Source organism: Taudactylus pleione, unplaced genomic scaffold, assembly GCF_031769625.1.
Source record: "Taudactylus pleione unplaced genomic scaffold, aTauple2 ptg000792l, whole genome shotgun sequence".
Taxonomy (NCBI): Eukaryota; Metazoa; Chordata; class Amphibia; order Anura; family Myobatrachidae; genus Taudactylus; species Taudactylus pleione.
The window spans coordinates 7,600,762-7,625,133 of NW_028285194.1; the positions used below are offsets into that span (position 1 = coordinate 7,600,762).

Here is a 24,372-nt window from a genome sequence, read left to right on the forward strand (position 1 = left end):
GTCTGAACTGCTCGCAGTGCTTGTGGTAGGTTTATCCTACCGCAATCATGCGAACAGTTCAGTCTAAGAGACAACCAAGTGACGTGGCCGATGACGCTGCTTTGTTAATTATGCACACCCTTAAAACGCCCGTTTTGACCGTTTGGCACGCCTGCGTTCGGATCTCCACTCCCCGTTTTCAAGCACCTTCCCCTGTTACCACCCACAAACGCCTCATTCTGTCACTCAAATTAGCAGGCACTCGCTATTTGGCGAGCGCTCGATTTCCGATCGCACTGACTGGTTGGCGCATGCGCATTACGACCCATACGCATGCGCAGATGTGCGAACATCGCTCAGAGCGAACGAGCGGCCGCTTACGAGCGGCTCTGAATCAGGCCCTTAAAGCAGAACAACTTTGATGTGGAGCCTGCTCAAGCTCTACATGTGGGCTTAGTAGCTGAATCTTAAAAACAGAATTCATCACTTGCAAGTATACACAAGCAAGTGTGCTGTTAGCGTTTATTAAAGGACCAGGAAACATTTATTAAAAAGGAAACAACTAAAATAGTCAGTAGTACAAGTAAAAAGAATTAAAATAAAATAAAAAAACCTTTACAGATGTGTATACATACACCAGTCCTCAAATTGCACCAAATAGCCCCATTTAGCACGCCAGCCCTGCCCTATTAAGCAAACCAAGGTGAAGTTTTAAGTTTGTATATATACTTTATACAAGGGAATAATATCCAAATATCTGTAAGACAAGCACAATCCAACTACATATGAATTAATAGCAGATGATTAACAATTAATAATCTATAATGTTCTGAGGAGGAAAATAAGCAAACAAATGAATATTGAGATCACAATTTAGGACAAACTTAAAACTTCACCTTGGCTGCAGCTGCATCAGAACCAATTATGGGTGGTTTCCCTTACATTTTGTATTGTGGTATTGGTACCTTGGATTATTAAATCTATTTACATAAATCTTGACCACTCCCTGATGTACTGTTTGATATGATACAAGTGTTCGCTTTTTCAATATAACATTTTGCAATTATTGTATGTATATTATTGTATGTATATTATTGTATGTTTATAATTTAAGTTTTTTGTTTCCTATGATTCTTTTATGACAAAACATTAAAAGTTAAGTTTTACTATCCAAGGTAGATTCTTGTGCCCCAAAAAAGAGAGTACTTTCTTTCCCTTTTCTATATGCTGTTCTTACGCTAATGGGTGCAGCTCCATAAGGATAATATATCCCTGATACTACTATCTGCTTTTGCAGTTTTATTAATTTGGAGTAATTCTACCTTCATCCTAATTTATTTGGCACCAGTGCTCAGAGTCTCCCCTTTTCTCTTCCCTAATATTACAAACACTATATGTGTACTAAGACATAAAATGGAGGGAAAAGCATTACAATTAAACAACAAGCATGCAGCACGGGAATCACTCATGGGTCACACCAGGCGAGACGCCATGCAGCGCAAAAAAGACATGTATGAGAACACATCTGAACCGTCAGAAAAAGAAAAGTCCTTATCTGAGCAAATATCTAGTGCCGGCTCTTTACAGTGCGCCCCAACATCGCACACGGACAAAAATGGGGACGTGACCTAATTACCATATGTGACGTTATTTGGGGGCGTGCATGCATGGCACGCCTCTAAATAACGTCACTAGCTGGGCTTCCCTCAGCCCTCTCCTGTCACCGAATGGATGTCACGCGCATGCGCGCAGCATCCACTCAGACTCCGGGGTACGGCAACCTCCTGATTTGACCACCCGCGGGCCACTTCGGCCTATGTGTGGAAAAGAGGGACAGTACTGTTCTGCTGAAATCGGGATGTTGGGGAGGGGTGCGCCGTCTATGGGTGGCGCCCCTGTTCGACGGCACTGGTCGAACACCCCTAGAGCCGGCCCTGTTTATTACAGTATTTTGGACTTTTAATATTACGAATACAGGAATTACTAAACAAACTGTTACAGGAATACTTGCAGTCATGCAAAACAAATAAAACTAATCTACAGTACAGCAACATGACGGCGCAAAACAATTGTGATAAGGAAAGAGGTGGAAAGAGAGGGAAAGATGGCGTAAAATGAAGGCGTGTAGAAATGCATTAGGGAATGAGAGGGTCGTGAATAAAGGTTGTAGTCTGGGAAAGTGGAAAATCAAATCATGTAAAATGAGTGTCTGGCAGCATGCGTTCACCAAACTTGTTATTCCCTTTAATAATCCATCATTTATGAAGAGTGGGAATCTACAAATATATAAAGATGGAATTCATAATCGGTATGAAACTATTCATTTTGCTTTTTAATACTCAACAAACGGTGACTGTATCTGGGAGTAGACTCACAATTATGTAAGAAACACGTTCTTGCGCGCAAAATAAGAGTCTGCGGTCTGTAGAACACGAGCTTGCTGACACCGAACCACCAATTGGGTTATTCATCAATTCCCTCAGCTCCAAGTGTCATGTCTGCTTACATGGGTAGGTTATGCTCAACATTAGTAATGCCACCGACTGATGTAAAGGACAACTCCCAGTGACTAAACAGTCCTTCTAAATTCCTAAGAACAAAACAATATGCTATGTTTTCAGAATGATTATGTAGTTTGTTATGAATAAAAGCAGAATTAAAGTATATTTTTCGAATGATCTTTATTTAGAAGACGAGGTAAAAATTTGTTTCTCACCTTGTTCTAACTTTACACTGCAAAGCTCCAAATACACTGGAATACATGGACATGGATGCTATCAAGCAGGGGCGTAACTAGGGGTGTGTGACCTGTGCCATCGCTCAGGGGCGGCACCATTGCTGCCCCACGGCACCTGCATGCCATGCCAGATTAACTACTTAACTGACGATTTTTCCAGCAAAACCGGTCAGAAATTGCCGGGTACGCAGGAGAGTCCGGGGAGTCAGAGGAGATCTATTCTGAACATGTGTGGAACAAATTTCGTCTTGAAAATAGAGCGGGGAGGTGTGGTCGCGTCTCGTCAACTGAAGCACAGCTGGCTGCATTCGCATCCCATACGACCACGTCAATTAAGTGGTTAAGGTCTACGTGGGCCTGGAGCTGAAATTTATGAAAGGCCTATTGTGTGTCGGCGCAGGGGGTGTGTCCTTTATTGCAGGGTTGTGACTAGTGATGTGGGCGTTTGGCCTGTGCCATGGCGTTTGTCTAGCGCCATGGAGGACATATCTACCGCCTACCCACAATCACTTCAATATCCTTACCAGCGTCATTCACATGAAGTCTGCAATATATGTTATCTTATATAAACCAAAAAAGAGCAGGAGAGGGTACCCACAAAATATTAAGTATCCTTCTATTGTATCTACAGGGGTCTACAGCAGGTATCAGAGATATCTGTTGCAGTCTCCTTGGAGCAGCGTGTCTAGCCCCAGAAATTGAAAGTAAAGAGATTGTTTAAGCGACCACTTTACTTTTACACATCTTAGGGATGGGCTCCTCTCAGAACCCCCACATGTGATCTTGATACATACTGGTGGTACATTGGGCCTGATTCAGAGCCGCTCGTAAGCGGCCGCTCGTTCGCTCCGAGCGATGTTCGCACATCTGCGCATGCATATGGGTCATAATGCGCATGCGCCAACCAGTCATTGCGGTCGGAAATCGAGCGCTCGCCAAATAGCGAGTGCCTGCTAATTTGAGTGACAGGATGAGGCGTTTGTGGGTGGTAACAGGGGAAGGTGCTTGAAAACGGGGAGTGGTGATCCGAACACAGGCGTGCCAAACGGTCAAAACGGGCGTTTTAAGGGTGTGCATAATTAACAAAGCAGCGTCATCGACCACGTCACTTGGTTGTTTCTTAGCCTGAACTGTTCGCATGATTGCGGTAGGATAAACCTACCACAAGCACTGCGAGCAGTTCAGATGCCTTTCGATGTACTCGATTAATCAAATAGCGGAGATGACGTAGGATGCGAGCGGCCAGGAGGCGTCTTTACAAAATAGCGAGCGCATGTTTCATTCGCTCGCTCAGACATAGAGGCGTCAACAGACCGCAAAGAGCGAGCGCTCAATTTAAATAGCCGCCCCTTTTTCTGAACGACCGTTCGCAAATAGCGTCCGGCTCTGAATCAGGCCCATAATTTCTCATTGCCGTGGCAAGCGGCGATAAGAAATTATAATTAGCAGGTCTAAAAGTGGCAGGCACTCCGAGTATCTAGTCCTGGAAATTCGGCCACGCGTGGAAGCCATGTTGCCATGGCAACTATACATAAACAAAACGAGTGTACACTTATACTATACAGTATGTAAAAAACAGTGAAACATGGTAACGGCAGTGAAAACTTATACTAGACTGCATGTGCATTTTTTTCACTGCTGTTACCATGTTTCAGAGACTCGTAGCACCTCACACTTCCGCTTTGAGAGGTGTGGGAGCTTCCGGTGGATGGACCCCAGAAGTGAGGCATGGCGCGGCGAGCAGTCCAATGCAGACGCCCACTACACATTCCTCACCTAGATGTATCTATGGCAAGACATGTTTTGTATTTGGCTGTATGCTGTTATACATCCTGATGGGATTCGATGATGCCTAGAGGGGAAGGGAGGGGGGGAAGGGGCTGGGAGAGAGAGAGAGTGAGTATATCTCATATATATATATATATATATGTGTATGTATGTGTGTATATATATATATATATATATATATATATTAGCAACCCGTCCCAGCTTCGCATGGGGGCAATTCTGAATTTACGGTGATAGTAATTTTTTGCCAAAGTCTTATAAGATTGCCTTATAGATGACATTAGTAGTTTTACTTTACTCCTGCGTCAACAGGAAAAGATTTTGTTTTGACGTGACGCTCAAAAAGGCCACGTAAAGTTGTCCATGAGAAAAATAGTCCTCACTTAGTTGAACTACAAGCACGTTAAGTGTCTGTCCCTGTGCTCTATGTATTGTCATGCATCAAAATCCGTCCAGTGGTTCAAGAGATTGACCCGAACAAACAGACGCCTACCAAGGACTTTATTTTATACTATGTATATAGTTGACAGTACTGATTCCGCACACAGTTGGCCGATGTTGTTCAGTCTGTGTATGCATCCAATTTGCAGTATGTGTGAATCCCGATGGTTACTGCAGGGAGACGCAGAACGAATTTGGAAGCAAGAATTGTGCCTTTCGGTGGGCGTTCCTGTGAGGTTACAGGGGAGTGGGTAGCCAGACATGGGCGTGTCGCTGGCAGCAGCTGTATCTAAAGATGCAGTAGCACTTATACAGGATGCCATGTTCAGACAGAGAAACTGCGCCCTCCATAGGTCTGGTGCACCGATGGTGCTTCTAAAGATGCATCAAGACAGATAAGCGCCGCAAATGGGCATGTCAGTATGATCAGTATCAGCTGCAGCATTAGCATAAAGACGCAGACGCAGCAAAAGTCGCAGCCGTTGCCACGTCTGTGTCAGCCCCTGAATCAGGCCCTGTATTACTGATCTGATTAAGTACATGAAGAGACTCATTTATACCTTAGAGGATCGGTGCTTCTCTATATGAATTAGCTAGATATGACTGACAAGCTTGCACACTTGCAAGACCTCTAAAATTGATTGAGTCAAAAGATAAAGGACAAGGACAAGTAACCACGTGAAATGTCACATTGTCCTGAATCAGAACTACAAGACCAGGGGTGTGGGTGCAGGGTGTGCGGGCACTCGGGCCCCTGGCTGCAGGGGGGCCCGCACCGCACACCCTGCACCCATATTATACTTACTGCTCCGGAGTCCCACATCGGTGCCGGTGTCTGCGCTGTAAGAAACGGCTGGAAAATGGGCGCAGCTGCCATTTTCCCCGTGACCAGCGCATGCGCTATAGACTCTGGGCACACTCTAGTTCCAGAGTCTATAAGTGCAGCGCTGGCCGCGCACCGCTCAGTGTGCTCCCGGCCGCCGGACGGAGAGAAGGAGGCCCGTGACTGAGACTGCACACGGGCCCCCTCCTCTCTAGAAACGCCCCTGTACAAGACGCTGTACTAAAGATGTGGTGTATGATTATATCGGTGTTACTTTTACATAGTAAAAGGTCAGCAAAACACAGGGGTTCTAGGCAGTACTGCACAATGCTCTATGGGCCTGATTCAGAGCCGGACGCAATTAGCGCTCGCTCGTCCAGAAAATAGGGGTGGCTGTTCAAATGAACCGTTCGCTCTTTGCGGTCTGTTCACGCCTCTAGGTCTGAACGAGCGAACAAAACTTGAGGTTGTTTTTTGGAAAAATACGCCCCCTGGCCGCTCGCATCCTACGTCCTACGCTATTTATTAGATTAATCGAGGGTATGAACTGCTCGCTATTTTTGTGGTTGGTTTTTGCTACCACAAGTTTGCGAGCAGTTCTGGCTATAAAATAACCCAGTGACGTGGTCAATGACGCTGCTGTATTAATTATGCACACCCATAAAACGCCCGTTTTGACCTTTAAGCACGCCTGCGTTCGGATCTCCACTCCCCGTTTTCAAGCACCTTCCCCTGTTACCACCCACATACGCCTCCTCCTGTCACTCAAAATAGCAGGTATTCGCTATTTAGCGAACAAACGATTTTCGGCCGCACTGACTGGTTCGCGCATGCGTATTACGATCCGTACGCATGCGCAGTTGGGCAAACATCGCTCGGAACGAACGAGCGGCCGCTTACGAGGGGCTCTGAAACAGGCCCTATATGCCTTCCATGTGAACATTTACATTTTAAAGTTTAGTAATCATTTAAATATCTAGGCTATTTATTTATATATATTATTACCATACAAATTCCAAACTAGGTGAAGCACTTACACAAAAGATGTGCTCATAGCTGTCTTCACTTTCCTAGAATTTATTGCTTATTCCCCTAAGTCTATTAAGTGTGGAGATAATAAATATGTCAAGCGTTATGCCACCGGTCAATAATTACAAGTACATCTGTGGTGCTTTTACAACCTCGACATGCCCCTTGCACACCAACTGAACACATCCAATAAAGCAGTTTGTGGTACAGGCCCCTGAACGGGTTGCATTAAATCATTTTTTCAGAAGAGTCTTACATGGTTAAAGAATGGTATTTACTCCCAGCATGAGAGCAATCACATATATGAAGCAGTCTCACACTAGAGTGAGGGGTTTACATTATACTTGCCAACCCTCCCCGATTGTCAGGGAGACTCCCTGAAATAGTAGCAATCTCCCTGACTCCCTGAAGAGTCCAGCAATCTCCTTTTACGAAGCTGTTAAATAAAATAAAAAAAGAGATATATAAACATTCAAATGGGATCATCAGTATAATTTCCCTGCATTGGCTATAGGGCACAATGATCCCTATGGCTGCATGCATTTTCTGAAAAGTATCAGTGTGTTTTAATCAACACGTAGATCTTACTTCTTTATTTTGATACTTTATATCTCTCTATTTGATTTAGTTTCAAACTTGTTTTTACTATTCTACACGTGTAGATCTTTTTATATACCCATGTAATATCATTTATTTTTATTTATGTGTTTTATTGTGAATTCTATACTTTGATATTCCCTTGTGGAACTTATTATTAAACAGTGTTCTATTATACATCAGCAGCGCAAGTCTTATTTGTATTTGTTTGTTTCTATTTTTCTGGAACCTTCACAGTAGGTTTCTTTGGACCTGCAGCGCTGAGGGCATATATATCACTGGTGTACCATTACTACATATTTGGACCTTCTTAAAGCGCCCTGTATTTTGTTGTTTGAAGTATGACACTGAGCAAACCATTGGTAACCTGTAGAAAGATCAATAACACCTTTAGATACCATGTACTTTAAAAAGCAAAAACCTGTTTCGCAGTCTCAAAATGTTTCTGGTGAGTGTATAACATTTTTCAGTGTCCATTAAACATATTTTGTAGGTCAGTACAACAGGAAGGCCACATACAACCAAACTGCATTATCATACAGTGCGATAGAAAGTGAGGTAAAGAGTAAAGGTGCCTACACACTTGGCGATTTTTTACACGATTTGCCCGATTCCGATGAATCCTGACGACAAATCGTGTAAAATATGCCCAAATCGTGAGTTACCACTCACGATCCTGATGCGCATACCCGCTGGTTGTACATGGCAACTTCAGATCCGCCGTGCTGTAGGGCAGATTTGCCGATCTCAGTCATGATGCACTGGAATAGTTAGGAGGCACGAGAGATCGTTTGTCACATTGGACAGTTTTTAACACCAAATCGTGCCCACGACTGCCAGGGAGCTGCTGGGGAGAGTTCAAGGGGAAATCGGACACATTGTCGGATCATGAGCACATCGCCAAGTATGTAGGCACCTTAAGAGGAGCCTCTTGAGTGAACAATATGGAGGTACCATCATACTGTATATATACAGTGGGTTTGGAAAGTCCCTCTGCAGTGGCTGTGTGCTAAGTGTGTGAGAGACAGCAGTGGCTCCAGGGGTGGGGCTGCAGCACAGTCCAAAAGTCAAATAGAGAAGCCACACCAAGCACTGGCAGTTAGTGAAGCTCCCCTATTTAAATATTGGACTGTCACACATTTACTGTAGCACATAGTCACTGCGGAGGGACTTTCAAAACTCTGTGTGTGAGTTTGTGCGCATGTGTGTGTGTACCGTGAATGCAGACACCTTCTGAAGCTGCAGGGCAAGGGCCGGCACTACCACTAGGCAAACTTAGGTATTTGCCTAAGAGCTCCGGCCACTGCAGGGCGGCAGTGTGGACGGCACATAATTGCTGTCTGCACTACACTACTAGGAACAAACACACAGCCGCCAACAGCTGTGGGTTTGTTTTAGCAGTCGATGAGAGTCAAACAGACTCTCATCGGCTGTTGCGCCCACTGCTGGAGCCGGGCTGGAGCTCACTCATGAGCTTCCTCTTCCGGCTCCCTCCCGGGCCGGCCCTCATGCAAAGCAGGCCGGCCCGGGAGGATGCCGTACGGAGGAGCAGATGCCGGAGTGTGGATTAAGAGGGGGGTTTTTTTGTGTGTGTGTGTGTGTCTAGCGGGGGGGGGGACGGATTACTACTAGGGGCACTACTAGGGGCACTGCTGGGGGAGGGCTGCTACTGGGGGCACTGCTGGGGGGGATACTACTACTGGGAGCACTGCATTGGGGGGACCAATACTGGGGGCACTGCATAGGGAGGGTTACTACTGGGGTCACTATATAAAGGGCACTGCATAGGTGGGGGACTACTACTAGGGGCACTGTATAAGGGGCACTATATTGGGGGCACTGCATGGGGAGACCACTACTGGGGGCACTGCATAGGGGGGATCACTACTGCCGACACTAATGGGGGCACTGCATAGGGGAACCACTACTGGGGGAACTGTATAAGGGCTTGTGTAGCTATCATGGTGGGGGGGGGGGGGGGCGTAAGGCTGAAGAAATGCCTAGGGTGCCAAGAAACCTTGCTCCGGTCCTGTGCAGGGCCAGTGTGTATGCAGACTCAGTGTAAATGCCCCCTAAAGATAATAGTACTTAGAACCAGCCATTTATTTATTCACTTGGGCACACACTTGTAGGTGCCCACCGTCTGTTAGCAAAAAAAAATCCCTTGACAAAGATATTTAGGTTTAGAGCACAGGAAAGTGAATAACGTCTAGTGCAGGTGTGTAGAGGCGAGTTACAGTTGGTGGACAGAATGGAGAGGACAAAACAAAGCACGGCCACAATGAGCCTAAGGTACAGTATCTTCAATGTGCAAAACACAGTTTAAGCAAAAGAAGGCTTAAACATACTCTTGGGTACACTAGCTTTAGGAAAAATAAAGTATTTGAATGTAAATATCCACTGTAGAAATTGTAGGGTGAGACATGAAAATCACTTGCAATTGTATACAACTATGCATAAAGAAACAGTCATCAGCACAGATGCACCTAGAGATGCAGAGCAAAAATGGCAACTCCCACAGATCGATTTTATTAGATCTCATCAGTGCAAGATATGGAAAAATCGTTATTCTGGAAAAAAGACTGAGGAAATACCTGAGACATAGTACCGGTACTTGTCAGGGAGGGGTACATTTGAGGGAACCAGCAGGTGTGAAATTCAGCAATACTGTCTTTCATTTTCGTTTTTGACTTGCCGTTTCACAAAATATCATTTCAGGCCATGTTCATATGTTCACAGAATTTGTAGCCAATGCACAGATCTGGGACAATGACAGCCTGTCTGTTCAGTCTGTGCATTATGTGATGTGTTTGGTGGAAGACTGCGAACACTTTGAGGCAAATTCCACTGATGAAATGTACAAAATGTTGCAGTCAAATGTGGAATGAGGCAAATGTTTTCTGTAATCAGTTCCTTGGTTCGGGTGTGGTATACATCGACTTGTCACAATGTTGACACTGTCATATGCATGTCGGCAGTTAGAATGTTGACAGTACTATTTTACTGTAACCCTATCTGCCAAATCATATATATCAATATGTCTGGCTAGTGTGCCGCAGAGCCGCCAGTCACATTAAAGTGCGGAACAGGCAGCGCTGCTGTGGAGCTCCTCTGGGAGGCTCAGGTGTGCCCGGACTGTGACCTTGCCAAAATGCGGTGGCGTGACATCGCAGGTCACGCACGCCGTGTTGCCTGGCCTGCCCGCCCGCCCACCCCAACATAGACTCAACCCAGCCCTTGCCTCCCGCCCGTGGCCTGCCAGTCACCCAGCCAGCCCTTCTGTCCCACCAGCCGGCGGCCAGCCAGCCCTTCTCTCCCACCAGCCAGTGGCCAGCCAGTGCTTCCCTCCCGCTGGCAGCCAGTTACCCAGCCAGCCCTTCTCTCCCACCTGCTGCGGCCAGCCACCCCTTCCCTCCCCGTCTGTGGCCAGTCACCAAGCCAACCCACGGCCAGTCAGCCACTGCAGACAGCTCTGCACTGTGGGAACCCACAGCCGATGACTGACAGGTAGGCAGTATGATTTAATTTTGGGGGAAGCAATATGTTTTATATTTTTTTCTGTGTATGCAGCAATGTGGGGTTTTTTTTGTCTCTGTGGGGGCCAATGTAGTCTGTTTTATTCCTGTGGAGAACAATGAATGTGTTGTTTTATGTGAGACCCAATATGTATGTGTTTTCATAGTTCGCGCACGTGAATCGCCGGATAGTGTGCCTTGGCAATTTAAAAATTTTACGTAGTGTGCCTCGAGTTGAAAAAGGTTGAAAATCACTGGGCTAGAAGAACCAGTTGTGATGGCATTTTCACTGGTTCCTATGGCCAACATATGGAGTGAGCGGCTGTTTGGTCCCCTGTACGTACAATAAGATGTGAACGATATAGCTGTATGATATATAGTATCTGGCGTGCAGCACAGCTGATGCGATATACACTATCTGTGAAATAAGTTGTTCACGGAATTATTGTATACCCAAGTGCAGATGGTCGGTACAATATATTGTTCGTCGGCTGTACAAACGATATATCATCCAGTGTGTACCCTGCATTGCAGATAGTACAGAGGGCCAGAGAAAATGGGAAAGATATTACACAGGAGGAAGAGGGATACACAGACATGACACAGCATGACACAGGAGAAATGAGAGGGCATATAAAACACAAAGCAGAAATGTTATAACCCTTGGTTCTTTAGTATAATGCACTTTTTTTCAAAAATATCTAGTGTGTGAATACCTACAGTAAATGAAAGAGAGAGAGCTATAACTGGCAGCATTTAGAAATGAGGCATAGCACCCTGTATATAATATACAATATATATATATATAGCAATAAAGAATTGGATGGGCACTCACCATTCAGTAAAAATATGATGTATTTACCCACAAATACATAGTTGTATAGTTGACGTTTCGGACCGTCCCTGGGTTCTCCTGGTGGCAGCTTTGTGGTGGTTGTGCTGTCTTGATAAAGGACCCATGCGGTCCGAAACCCGACTATACAACTATGTATTTGTGAGTAAATACATCATCTTTTTACTGAATGGTGAGTGCCCATCCAATTCTTTATAGCTATGCATTGGACCTGACCGTCTCTAATGGAGCTCCCCACCTGCTGTGGATTGAACAATGAGTGCAGCCCCCTTGTATACATACATATATACACACACACACACAATATATATACATATATTATAATACATGGATTTATGTGATGATCGCTTAATTAGGATAAAACTTATGGAACAAAAAAATCCAATAATAAGGAAAAAATAATAGCAATGATCAAGCATACAAAAATTTGTAATGAAGATATTGGGTTAATTTTTTTTTTCTTTTAAACAACGTATCAGACAAAACAAAGCTGGGAGGAAGCATTTTTGAAGCAACAGCACAGCTGCTGTTTTTTGTATAAATTAACTCTCACGCAAGATGTGAGGAAGAAAGAGGAAGCAAGATGGAAAACCTGCAAGTAGCATATATATAGTACTGTGGGGTCTATGTACTAAGCCTTTCAGAGAGATAAAGTAGATGGAGATAAAGTACCAAACAATCAGCTCCTAACTGTCACTTGACAGGCTGTATTTGAAAAATGACAGTTAGGGGCTGATCGGTTGGCACTTTATGTCTCTCCAAGGTTTAGTGCATAGACCCCTGTATCTGTTAGGGGATTTGTGACTGAAAAAGCTAAAGTTGTTGAAATTATATAAATCGAAAACAATATGAAAAAAACACACAATGAATAGAGGAGATATATACATCAAACATGCTTTAACATTGGGGCATATAATGTATTATTCTTAAAATTCACCTGTCTGCAGTATGCATTGCCTGCCCTCTGTGGCAGTAGTAACATCAGTGGTAACATTGTATAATGTACAAGTAACGTTATTTCATATATCAACTCTTGAAAGGAATACAGGTTGAGTCTCTGATATCCAAAATGCTTGGGACCAGGGGTATTTTGGATTACGGAATATTCCGTATTTTGGAATATTTGCATAATATCATGAAATATCTTGGGAATGGGACCCCAATATACACACATAATGCTTTTAGGTGTTATATACACCTTATACACACAGCCTGCAGGTAATTTTATACAATATTTTCAATAATTTTGTGGCTCAAACAAAGTTTGTGTACATACATAAAATTCAGTTATGTTTCATATACACCCTATACACACAGCCTGAAGTTAATTGTATACAACATTATTAATAATGTGTGCCTTAGACAAAGTTGTGTACATTGAACCACCAAAAATCAAAAGTTTAATTATTTCAGTCAAGCCAAAAAAATTCCGTATTTCGGAATATTTGGATATGGGAGACTCAACCTATCAGTATAAACGTTAAGCTCTAAGGTATTAGAAGCTACCACAGATTTCTGAAAGCTATATGAAAGCAGCACAGATTTGCAACCCACAGCACGTGGACCGTATGCAGCTCGCAAGGTCATGGTTTGTGGTCTGCAGGAAGCTTACCGGTTTTTCTTACTGTTGCCCCTTATTTTTCACTGCCCTAGGCTGCAGCTTCCTTAGTGAGATGCTCTTTTAGGATCAGGAATAAATTAGGCAAATACAGAGGTGCCTGTAGAGACACAAATCCCTGGTACTGTCATGAAGATTAGCCTCTTCTGCACCCACAGACACTGCCGGGTGAACCAACTGCAAGGTACACGAGAGGATGATGGAAGCTCGCAACATTTCTATTGCGAGGGGCAGGATTTGCTGAGTTGTTAAGGTGAGGGGGTTATGTGAGGTACACATTAGAACGGCGGATCGTCCGTCCAACTGACCAATGTACAGATTTTGGTAAAGATGCACAAAATGACATTGTGCATACACACTTACCATTCGGTCACACAATATGTCTGGCTAGAAGAACCAGTTCTGATGGCATTTTCCCTGATTCCTGTTGCCAACAAGTGGAACAAGCGGCTGTTTGGTCCTCTGTACGTACAGTAAGATGTGAACGATATAGCTGTATGGGAATCGGGATGAAATACCGCCAGCCGTATGGCCGGCGGTTCGATTCCCGGCAGCGCATGGCCAACCAAAGAAGAGTTCCTGGCAGCAGAAGCCCGACAGCGCTGGAAATCCCGATCGTCGATAGGTAAGTACTGACTAACCTAACCCCCTAACCCTAACCCTCCTTAGGGGTGCCTAACCCTAATCCCCCCATTCCCCGCTGCCTAAACCTAAGTCCCCGGGGGGGTGCCTAACCCTAAGTCCCCCCCGGGGGTGCTAACCCTAACCCTGCCTCCACCTAGCCTAGCCCTAACCCTCCAGGGGGGGGTGCCTAACCCTAAGTTCCCCCCGGGTGCCCTAAACCTAACCCTCCCCCCCTCCTCGGCTGTCCGCTCGCAGCACCCAGCATCCCTTCGATCGGGATGCCGGGCGCCGGTCTCCCGGCGTCGGGGAAATGTCATGTGCCTACATCTAGACGCCCAGCATTTCACCATTGCTGGGATATGACAGTCGGAAGCCGGCTGCCAGTATTAAGGCAGGTGGCTTCCCGATTGTATACCGCTGTATGATATATCGCATCTGCCGTGCAGCACAGCCAATGCGATTTACAGTACCTTTGAAATAAGTCGTTCGCAGAAATATTGTGTACACAAGTGCAGATGGCCGGTACGATATATTGTTCGTCGGCTGCACAAACGATATATCGTCCAGCGTGTACCCAGTATTACAGTTGGGACACGGGACCGGAGAAATGGGGAAAGATATTACATAGGAGGAAGAGGGATACACAGACATGACACAGGAGAAATTAGAGGGCATATAAAACAAAGCAGAAATGTATTTATTCTCAAGTTATATTAGCTAGATAATGTGGTACCAAGTATTTGAGAACTGCGTATGGTTTGCAAAACGTCACAGTAAGTAGGCTGCACAGATGGCCAATAACTCATCTCTTTAGCCCATGAACGTGTAATGCACAGGTTCTCAAACTCGGCCCTCAGGACCCCAAACAGTGCATGTCTTCCAGGACTCCTCACAGAATCACAAGTGAAATAACTATCTCCACCTGTGGATCTTTTAAAATGTGTCAGTGAGTAATGAACACACCTATGCAGCTCCTGGGTGACCTGAAAAACGTGACCTGTGTGGGGTCCTAAGGACCAAGTTTGAGGACCACTGGTGTAATGTATTACTACATTAATAGTGACTATGCATTAATAAAATGATGTACTCTACTATTTTCTAAGCATCTTAAATGACCCCTCTACCTCTCTTCCTTCCACCAGCGTCCTGCAATTCATCACATGTGCCCTGTGATTCACCATATATCCTTGGGCACACAGCCCAAGGATTTAGGGGGCTGGGCCAACAAAGGGCGCACTGGCGCCCTGTTACAGCACTGATGAGCGGAGAGTGATGATATCATCACTGAATTGCGCACACCTAGCCCGGCCTCAGAGAGGCTCTTCGTGGAGATGACCACCATTTCAGGGAGTCTCTATGACATTCAGGGAGAGCTGGCATGTATGGGTACGGACCTTACAGATTCCTATTGTTGGAATAATATTTGCATAAAAAGGTCAGCCTGCAATGCTTCCCTGTGTGTACATTGGGTTCCCAATAAGCAAGGACTCAACTATTCTCTTTCTCTCAGTTATTGCAACTGATTAACTGCACAGCATCATCAACAGTGTTTGGTTGAGAAAAAAAACCTTGTCCAATATGCGTATAACACTTGCTGGTCATGTGGATACATGGCATTGTCTATGAGCGTGAGCCGCAAACATGCACGTGCAGCATGCATCACACATGTGAAAAAGCATGCTGGATCTGCCCGGCAGAGACTATAATATGCCACATTTTTTTGCGCACATCTGCCAGCTCTCACTGCACATATCATCAACAGACATCATTCAAAAGTATTCATTTTTTTACTATAGTTTCTGTTTCACACATTAGAAACAGCAGAGAAGTCTAAATTACATAAACCAACAGTGGCAGCAGAGTGGTGGGGCGATGAATTCAGGCCCTGATTCAGAGCCGGACGCACTGACAGAGCACTCGCTCTGAATCATGGCCGGGCTATTTTTTTTTTTAGAACGGCCTCCTGGCTGCTCGCATAGCTGTGGGTGACCACCCACAGCTATAGCGAGTGGCCAGGAAGATGGTCGCGATGGTCAAGACCATCGCGACCATCGGGCTTGCGACGAGACCCTTGTGGTAGGGTCTCGTTGCCGCAAGCCCCAGAGAGATTTTGGCTCTAACAGAGCCGAAATCTCTCCCACTGACATCACTCGTGATGTCAGTGGGGCCGCCCCCAAACGGAGGCGTTCACATGGGAACGCCTCCGTTTGGGCAGCCACTCCCCCGGCCCGCCCACCAAAGGGGGCGTGCTGTCACTCAACATCGACAGCACGCCCCCTTTGGTACGAGACCCGGAGCGACGGATTGCCCGTCGCTATCCGGGTCTCGCGCATGCGCACGACGGAGCAGGCTCCGTCGTGCGCATGCGCTTTGGGCCACCATCGACCCGGTTGCGAGCGCTCAGCGTTTGCGACCGGGTCTGAATCAGGCCCTCAGTTTCAACCAGGGCCCTATCACTGTGCAGCTTGCATGCAGGGCTGTAACGTTGGAGCTGCCCCACAGATCCTGTGGGCAGCACCGTCACTTACCCATGGCCCCTGCATATGGTTAATAGGGTTCCTGGAACGACACCCTGTAGCCAAAATCACTGCTGCAGTGCCACCCCAGAGGGCCCCGAGGACGCTCCAGACATGCACACTGCAGCTCTTACAGCCCCCATGACGCTGCCGACCCCTCCTCATGACATCAAGCGCTATTGGGGCGTGGCCAGCTGTTATGGCGCTGCTTGTACGTACAGTACTCCTCATACTGCCTAGCTCTCCTCCAGGTGTCTGGTTTCCTTAGACACTCCGAGACATACTGATAGTATAACTAGTGTGTATATGTACATAGCATGTAAGCTCCACTGGGGCAGGGACTGATGTGTATGATTAAATATTCTGTGTAAATTGCTGTATAATATGTAAGTGCTACATAAAAAGCTGTTAATAAATAAAAGGTGTCTGTATGAAACATGCACATATTTAAAACAAAATGATCCTAATTCTATGCTGAGCCTTTTCTTCATTATAGGATAAGAGCAGAAAAACATATGGTCATAATTTAGAATATGCTCTGAACATGTATTTTTTTTGCATATTTGCAAATATACATTGCTTTGGTGTGTAAATAGGGAAAAAAATGTTTTTGAAGAATCTTTAAAAGAAAATTAACCCTCTACATGAACAGTTATAGCAAAAGCACTATCCACAGACACTAGGGGGTAAATTTACTAAAGTGAGAGTTTTTCAAATTGGAGATGTTGCCCATAGCAATCAATCAGATTGTAGCTATTATCTTCTAGAAGGTGCTAGTTAAATGTTAAGAATAATCTGGTTGGTTGCTGTGGGCAACATCTCCACTTCTAAAAACTCTCACTTTAGTAAATATATCCCAAGAAATTAAAATAAAGACTCTAGTCTGAGCTCTAATTTCTAATATCCAATTATGCAGAATAATGATAGTGGAGCTAAAGCAATAGCTCTCTACAGCAAATTTGTCACATACTCCCAATACTGCCTAGTATGAGGTTAGGTTCCTGCACGTCCTCATATCGGCTACAGAGAGCATATATTACTAATCAATCATTTCTTTAAGCCGCGTATCCACTTGCCGATTAAACAGAGCAATTGAACGATTACGACATCGCAATCGTTCATTAATCATGCATAAATTGAGCAGTATAATGTCGGAAACAACCAGTGATGCGCGCTCCCGCTGGTCATCTCCCACATCAATCATCGCCTGAACATGACGGTCAATCTGCCGATAACGACAGATTCGCCATATCGTTCAGTGTAGGCACTACAGGGGATCAGGAACGACTGTAAGATTACAATGTTGTAATCGTACTGTCGTTACCCCATCGGAAAGTGGATACGCAACTTTACACTACATATCTAAAGACTATGAAAGCAGGAAGGCACTCAGTGGGTCAGATGTGAAAGGAAAACATTTAGCATTTCAGTAGGGAGAGTATAATGTAAACACTGCCATGTTGCAGTAATGTGACATAGTGCATTTCGTCATTGATCAGGAGCTGGAGTGGTATTGCCAATTCAATGCCGCTATCTGCACTCTATACACATAGATGGGCTAATGTAGAGTTAAAATGGGGCTACATTACTGAAAGGAGATGTGCAGGGAATAACCGCATATTTTTGCACATGAGCAGAGCTGTAAGCATCTGTAGAAGGGAAACATATGTGCCTGGCTTACTACAAGGCACCATCATCAGGGTGTACTTGCCCCTACTTACGTGCTGGTCTACATGTGCCACATTTGTGTGAACAAGCCTCTACTGAACTTTGGGTCCGATCTACTACCAAACGCAACTGCGATTACACACGCAATCGACCGATTGTTGTGTTCTGCGCATACATCGCAGTGCACATGCGCGAACTAGCTATTGCGATTGGGACTGCGATCTCAGTGACTATGCAGACCCATCGCAGTGTGATTGACAGGAAGTGCCATTTGGGGGTGGTGAGGTGGGGGTGGTCGGGCGAATGCAGGCGTGCCAGTGCATTTCAACGCTGTTGCAGGGGCGTGCATAAATTACCCACTGCGATGGCCTATGCAGCCTGTGGCCTGATAGCATACGTGGTTGTAAGCAATTTCTGAGTAAGGTCAGGGTTTGTGCAAGTGTGTACCGATGGTTTTCGCACTCTTGCTAAACATTACAGATGTGTGGTTAGTAAAGTGTGCATCCTTATTTGCCTCCCCTCTCCTTCAAGCCATACACTGGCTCCCCTTCCCCTTCAGATGCCAATTCAAGGTGCTTACACTCTCCTACAAAGCCCTCACCAAATCCTCTCCCACTTACATCTCTGACATCATCTCCCTTCACACTCCCGCCCGTCCACTTCGGTCAACAAATACATGCCATCTCTCCTGCCAAATGATTGCTTCCTCCCACTCCCGCCTCCAAGATTTTGCCTGTGCTGCTCCCTACCTTTGGAACTCTCTCCCTCTCAAATTCTCCACCTCTCTACAAATCTTCAAACGGGCTCTCAAGACCCACTACTTTATCAAGTCCTATCAGCTCTCATCCTAACCCACTTCATGCTCTTTCCTCCCTATCTACCCTTTCTGTGTCACGCCTGTCTGTCTACCCCTCCTCTTTAGAATGTAAGTGCTCACGAGCAGGGACCTCTTCCCTCATGTGCTTCTCTTTACACTTTCTTCTACTCCTTACTCCCCACAAGGGCACCTTACACATGACTTCTGACCCCCTGCTGCTTATTTTGAGTGTTTTAATCGCTGTTGCAGCAATGTATATAACCCATGTCCTTGCCCTGCACTGTAATGTACTGTAAGTTACTCGTTTCTTGTTCACTTATTAGTTTATGTACTCTGTAAGGCGCTGCGGAACATTTATAGCGCCATATAAATAAAGGATAATAATAATAATAATAATAATAATAATAATATGTAGTGCTGTGAGGGAATAGCGATCACAATGAATTATCATACTATCACAGTTGAACTGCATGCATAATCCCTATTGCATACGTTAGTGAATAAGGCCCTTTGTGGGAATGCCCCATTCTGCCTCTGTGGATGTAAGTGGAGATACGTTCGGAATGTGTTTCGATATTACGGAACAGGCGGGTTTCCAGCAAGTTTGCTGCTAAATTTAAACCAGTAATCAGTTATAAGGCAAAACCAGCCTTTTAACACGCTGAAATCCCACCGGTTCCATAATGTTGGAACCTATTATATAACCCAGTGGTTCCCAAACTGGGTCCCGTAAGTTGATGGTGTAGGACCAAATAACATTATATATACTCCATGTCATAAAATATGCATGCAAACAGAATCGCAACCCTGTTCACCACTACATACCTGAAGTTAAGGCCACATAACAGAACCTAAGAATGACCTCTAAGCACAATTTACTTCATTTAATAATTTTTGCAGAATTTCTCAATAAGAAACTTTTGGCCTAGGAGTGCTGAGAAAACAATACTGATGCTCTAAGGCGGTGTGATTCAAGAATGTTTGGGAACCACTGACATAACCTCTTAGAGATACCACGTAATTTGGTGTACATTCAACTCTGCATCAGCCAGAGTCTACAACACAGATCCACCCTTTAACAGCCTCATCTATCCCTACGCACAGGTTGTTCTCTGTAGAGAAGACATTTTATTTAACTGATTAGTGATTTTACTGTAAAGTATTTTCTAACATTTCATATTTATTTTCTACAGTATATTATCTTCATTTATTCTACATTATAGAAGACTTTGGCTATTACATAGTATTACCCATATTCCTTACATTAGAATATGGGAAACTTATATCGCCTTTCTCCCAATGGAAATCAAAGATCATCACAATTTTGTATTGGGTGAGGCAGCTATTGCTCTCAGTTGGTGCTCTAAGCGATCATCCAATTATGTGCAGCTCCTACTTAACTGAAGAAGCGCCCCCATATATAACATACAGATGTGTCCCCCGGAGGCGTCAGCGGGTATGGTGACACCCGGCGTGGCCTAACATAAAGGGGGTGTGTCCTCGTGGGAAATCCCGATTACATTATTCCGGGGGCGTTCCCAGCATCCCCCTGAGACTAGTGTCTGTACGGTCAGCTCCTCCTCTGTGACAGGAGCAGAGTGCTACAATGCAGAACCCAGCTCCTGTCACAGAGGAGGAGCCGGCATTTTGGTGTCACCCACTCTGGGGGTGACATCCGGTTGCAGCCCAGACCCCCCCGCAGCCCTATAGTGAAGCCACTTGTGTCATAATATATCTAGTATTTTTAGGCTAGGTATATGGGGCAATTGAGAAGATCCGTCAAGTACCCTGCTGTTTCACTAGATATTGCATATTTGTTACATCGCAGCCACATACAAAACCACTCACAGTGTACTATAGACACTAGATTGTAACTTTGTCACAAAGGAATTGGCGCAACCTATGTACATAGTTGCAGATTCAGCATAATGGAATATGGTGCAAGGAATAGCTGCGCCCCCCCCGCCCCCCTCCCCCGGGAAGCTTTTGCACAAAGATATACAAGTACAGGTTGAGTCTCCCATATCCAAAATGCTTAGGAACAGGGGTATTTTGGATAACGGAATATTCCGTAGTTTGGAATAATTACATATCATAATGAAATATCTTGGGAATGGGACCCCAATATACACACAGAATGTATTTATGTGTTATATACACCTTATACACACAGCCTGCAGGTAATTTTATACAATATTTTCAATAATTTTGTGGCTCAAGCAAAGTTTGTGTACATACATGAAATTCAGTTATGTTTCATATACACCCTATACAAACAGCCTGAAGGTAATTTTATACAATATTTTTAATAATTTTGTGCCTTAAAGAAAGTTTGTGTACATTGAACCATCAAAAATCAAAGGTTTCATTATCACAGTCATGCCAAAATAATTCTGTATTGCGGAATATTTGGATATGGGAGACTCAACCTGTACCGCAAGCCCCAGTGGTCAGTTTACGCTAGCAATGTAGTTTTGTCACTTCTTGCAGTTTTTAGTTTGAAAAAAGGACTCTTGCCACAGCTAAATTGCCAGGTCCATAGCGCGGCCAATAGGGGCTATTTGGAGCACCCAGAGGACACATCTGTAGGGGCCACATCCCAGGAGCCACTTGATTACCTGAAGCCAGGTGCTGGTTAGTGCTAATTTTCTGTACTACATTTTCTCAATACAATGGCTCTACAACACAACTTGATCATATGGTATTTGATCAGGCTGAATAGAAAAGCTGGTTGACCAATGTCACACATGCAAGCATGCTCGGGGACACTAGCCGACTGCTGAAGAGATGTCCGCCCTTTATAAATGTATTATTTGGCCAGCTTTGTGTGTAATCAATCATACTATATAAATGCATAATATGATATCAGTAAGGAAATACTGAAGCCATTTATTTTGTAGCCTATGAGAGAATGAAGCCATGTCATGAGGCCACTGGTCTATGTGTTGGATCCATCAATAGAAATCATGTATTTGATGAGCACTATTACACAGGCAATAGGCCGCCCCTGCAAAAGATTCAGTACAGCAGAGGATTAGTCTTTAGATCCACTCTGCCTCAAAACTATGTACAGAAAAAGGGAGATGTGCTATTATACTTTAAACATGCTAATTAGATAAAGACCTGGTCACATTTGTGTTATCTAAAGTGAATATATCAACAGTACAGTAGGTTGGTTACTGGCTTAAGGAGGGGGTAGCCAGGTCAGCTCTGCAGGGGGCATGGTGGCAGCAATGGTGAGCAGTATGGGGGCGTGGCGGCGCTATCGCTTTATCGAGGTCCCACCCCCTGCTAGACAATGGCAAAAGTTACAGCATTGTTAAGCTACGTTGACGCAATTCAGCGTGAATCGCGTCAGCGCCTACAATTCCCCCGACTGCCCACTTTCACTCGTCAAGTGGCCAGCTGCCGGGGGGGCATTTTTCAACAGTGGCGGCCAGACCGGAAGACTTGCCCTCTTTTTTGGGCAGCTGAGAGCACCACCTTCCGGTCATTGTGGGAGAGACTGCAAGTATGATATAGTGTATTAGATGTATAGTATACAATTCATGTTTCGGGTCTTTTTTTGGGTAAACTAAGTCAACAGTGGTGTCTCCTCTTTAATTATCTTTTTGTTATAAGCACAGTATATTGTGGTGGTAATGCCTGGCAAGAGTGGATACACTGCCCTTCGGGAGTACTAGATACAGCTACAATCAGCCTTGAACAGGAGATATGAAGCTGCAGTACAGGATGTTTTTTCCACTGTAGAGTAGCTACATATACTAGTATCATAAAATAACATGGTAGAAGACAGTGGATGTGTACACTTAAGATGTCTGAAAAGGGTTAATCTAACTTCCTACCAAACTACAAAGCAAACAAAATCAAATGGTTTCTATGTGTTCTACATTTCAGTGTTACTCAAGTGGTGGAAAAAAAGACATTTGTTAATCCTAAGAGCTCTATAATGTCAGAATTAATATTACACACACAGATTTTCCTTTTGAAACTTACAGATGATATATATGTATGTTACTTAACCATCATAGAACCCCTCTATGCAACTGAAGTGTGAGAGCCTGAATAAGCACATCTTCATGGAAAACATATGTTACACCATAAGCAGAACACCATGCTGGATCTCTTTGTTTTCTGATTTCGGAAGTAAACAAATATAGACAATAAGAAAATACAGTACATCCATTTCCTGTGGATTATTTATATTGTAATTCATGTGAACAAAGAACTGTTCTTGGGAAAATAACCAGAAAGGGATGCGTTTCAGGAACGTTTAGTTATATGTTCATTTGTGACATGCAAACAAGATGTACAACAGTGTCAGTCATTTATGGGAAATATAATGTTCTCAAATATGAAATCCTTGTTCTCCTTATATGACCTCTCAGTGAGAAGAAATATATTGCATAAATTGGGACCAAACCATTGTGCATCCAGACCATGATGCCCAATACGGTACTAAAGGTGTTAGAAGTTTAAACTGGTTAATTGGCTCCCGTTGGCTGGCCTATTTTGCATGTCACTGTTAATTAATGCCCAGGTATGCAGTACAGGAATCCACCACTGTTTCCTTTCCTTGGAATTCAAAACAACAAACACCTTATATAATGTGTGTTTAACATCAGAAATGTAAATGTTCTCTCTGAAAGCACACTATAAGCCTGGGATTTTATTTGCCGTTTGCGATTTTGTTAGCATGGAAAGCTCTTGCTGTGATAAAAGTTGATTGTCCTTGATTCACTCACGGGTTTCCATAATTAAATACCAAAACACGAATTACAAATGTCACCAAACCCGCAAACTTCAACAAGATTCAAGCCACATGACCCCCTACATCCTTATGGTCCCTCTGACAGTGCACAGGACTCATAAGCTGGCCACACACTAGACCAACTTACATCCAACCAGCCAAGTAGTTGATTGGTTGGAATGAAAATCTGGTAGGTATGAAAGCAAATGACAATCAGCAATTTGCTCCCAAACACTGGAAAATGGACAAAAACTGTTGTTTGTTAATTGTTTTATCTAAACAATTTGTTCAAACTTGTCTGACGACCATTTTCATCAGTTTTCTGGCATTTTGGAGCAAATTGCTGATCATCATTTACTCCTATACATTACCAGATTTTCATTCCAACCAATCAACTAGTTGGATGGTTGGATGAAAATTGGTCTAGTGTGTGGCCAGCTATACAGTTTATATCACACCTGCATGTATCCATATCTGTCAATATACAGTCATGTGCCAGGAAACCTGAGACATGTACTTCCATTCACAGTACCACACCCCCTCATGACGTGAAATCTTCCGCCATTGAAGTACTATATACAGGCAGATATGTCTGCAATCTGTTGTCATACAATTTG

General features: G+C 44.3%; 1 protein-coding gene across 2 annotated transcripts in view; it reads right to left on the reverse strand.

The window, feature by feature from the left end:
- XRCC4 (X-ray repair cross complementing 4) overlaps positions 1-24,372 on the reverse strand; it is a 389,606-nt gene that overhangs the window by 270,284 nt on the left and 94,950 nt on the right. The window lies entirely within an intron of this gene.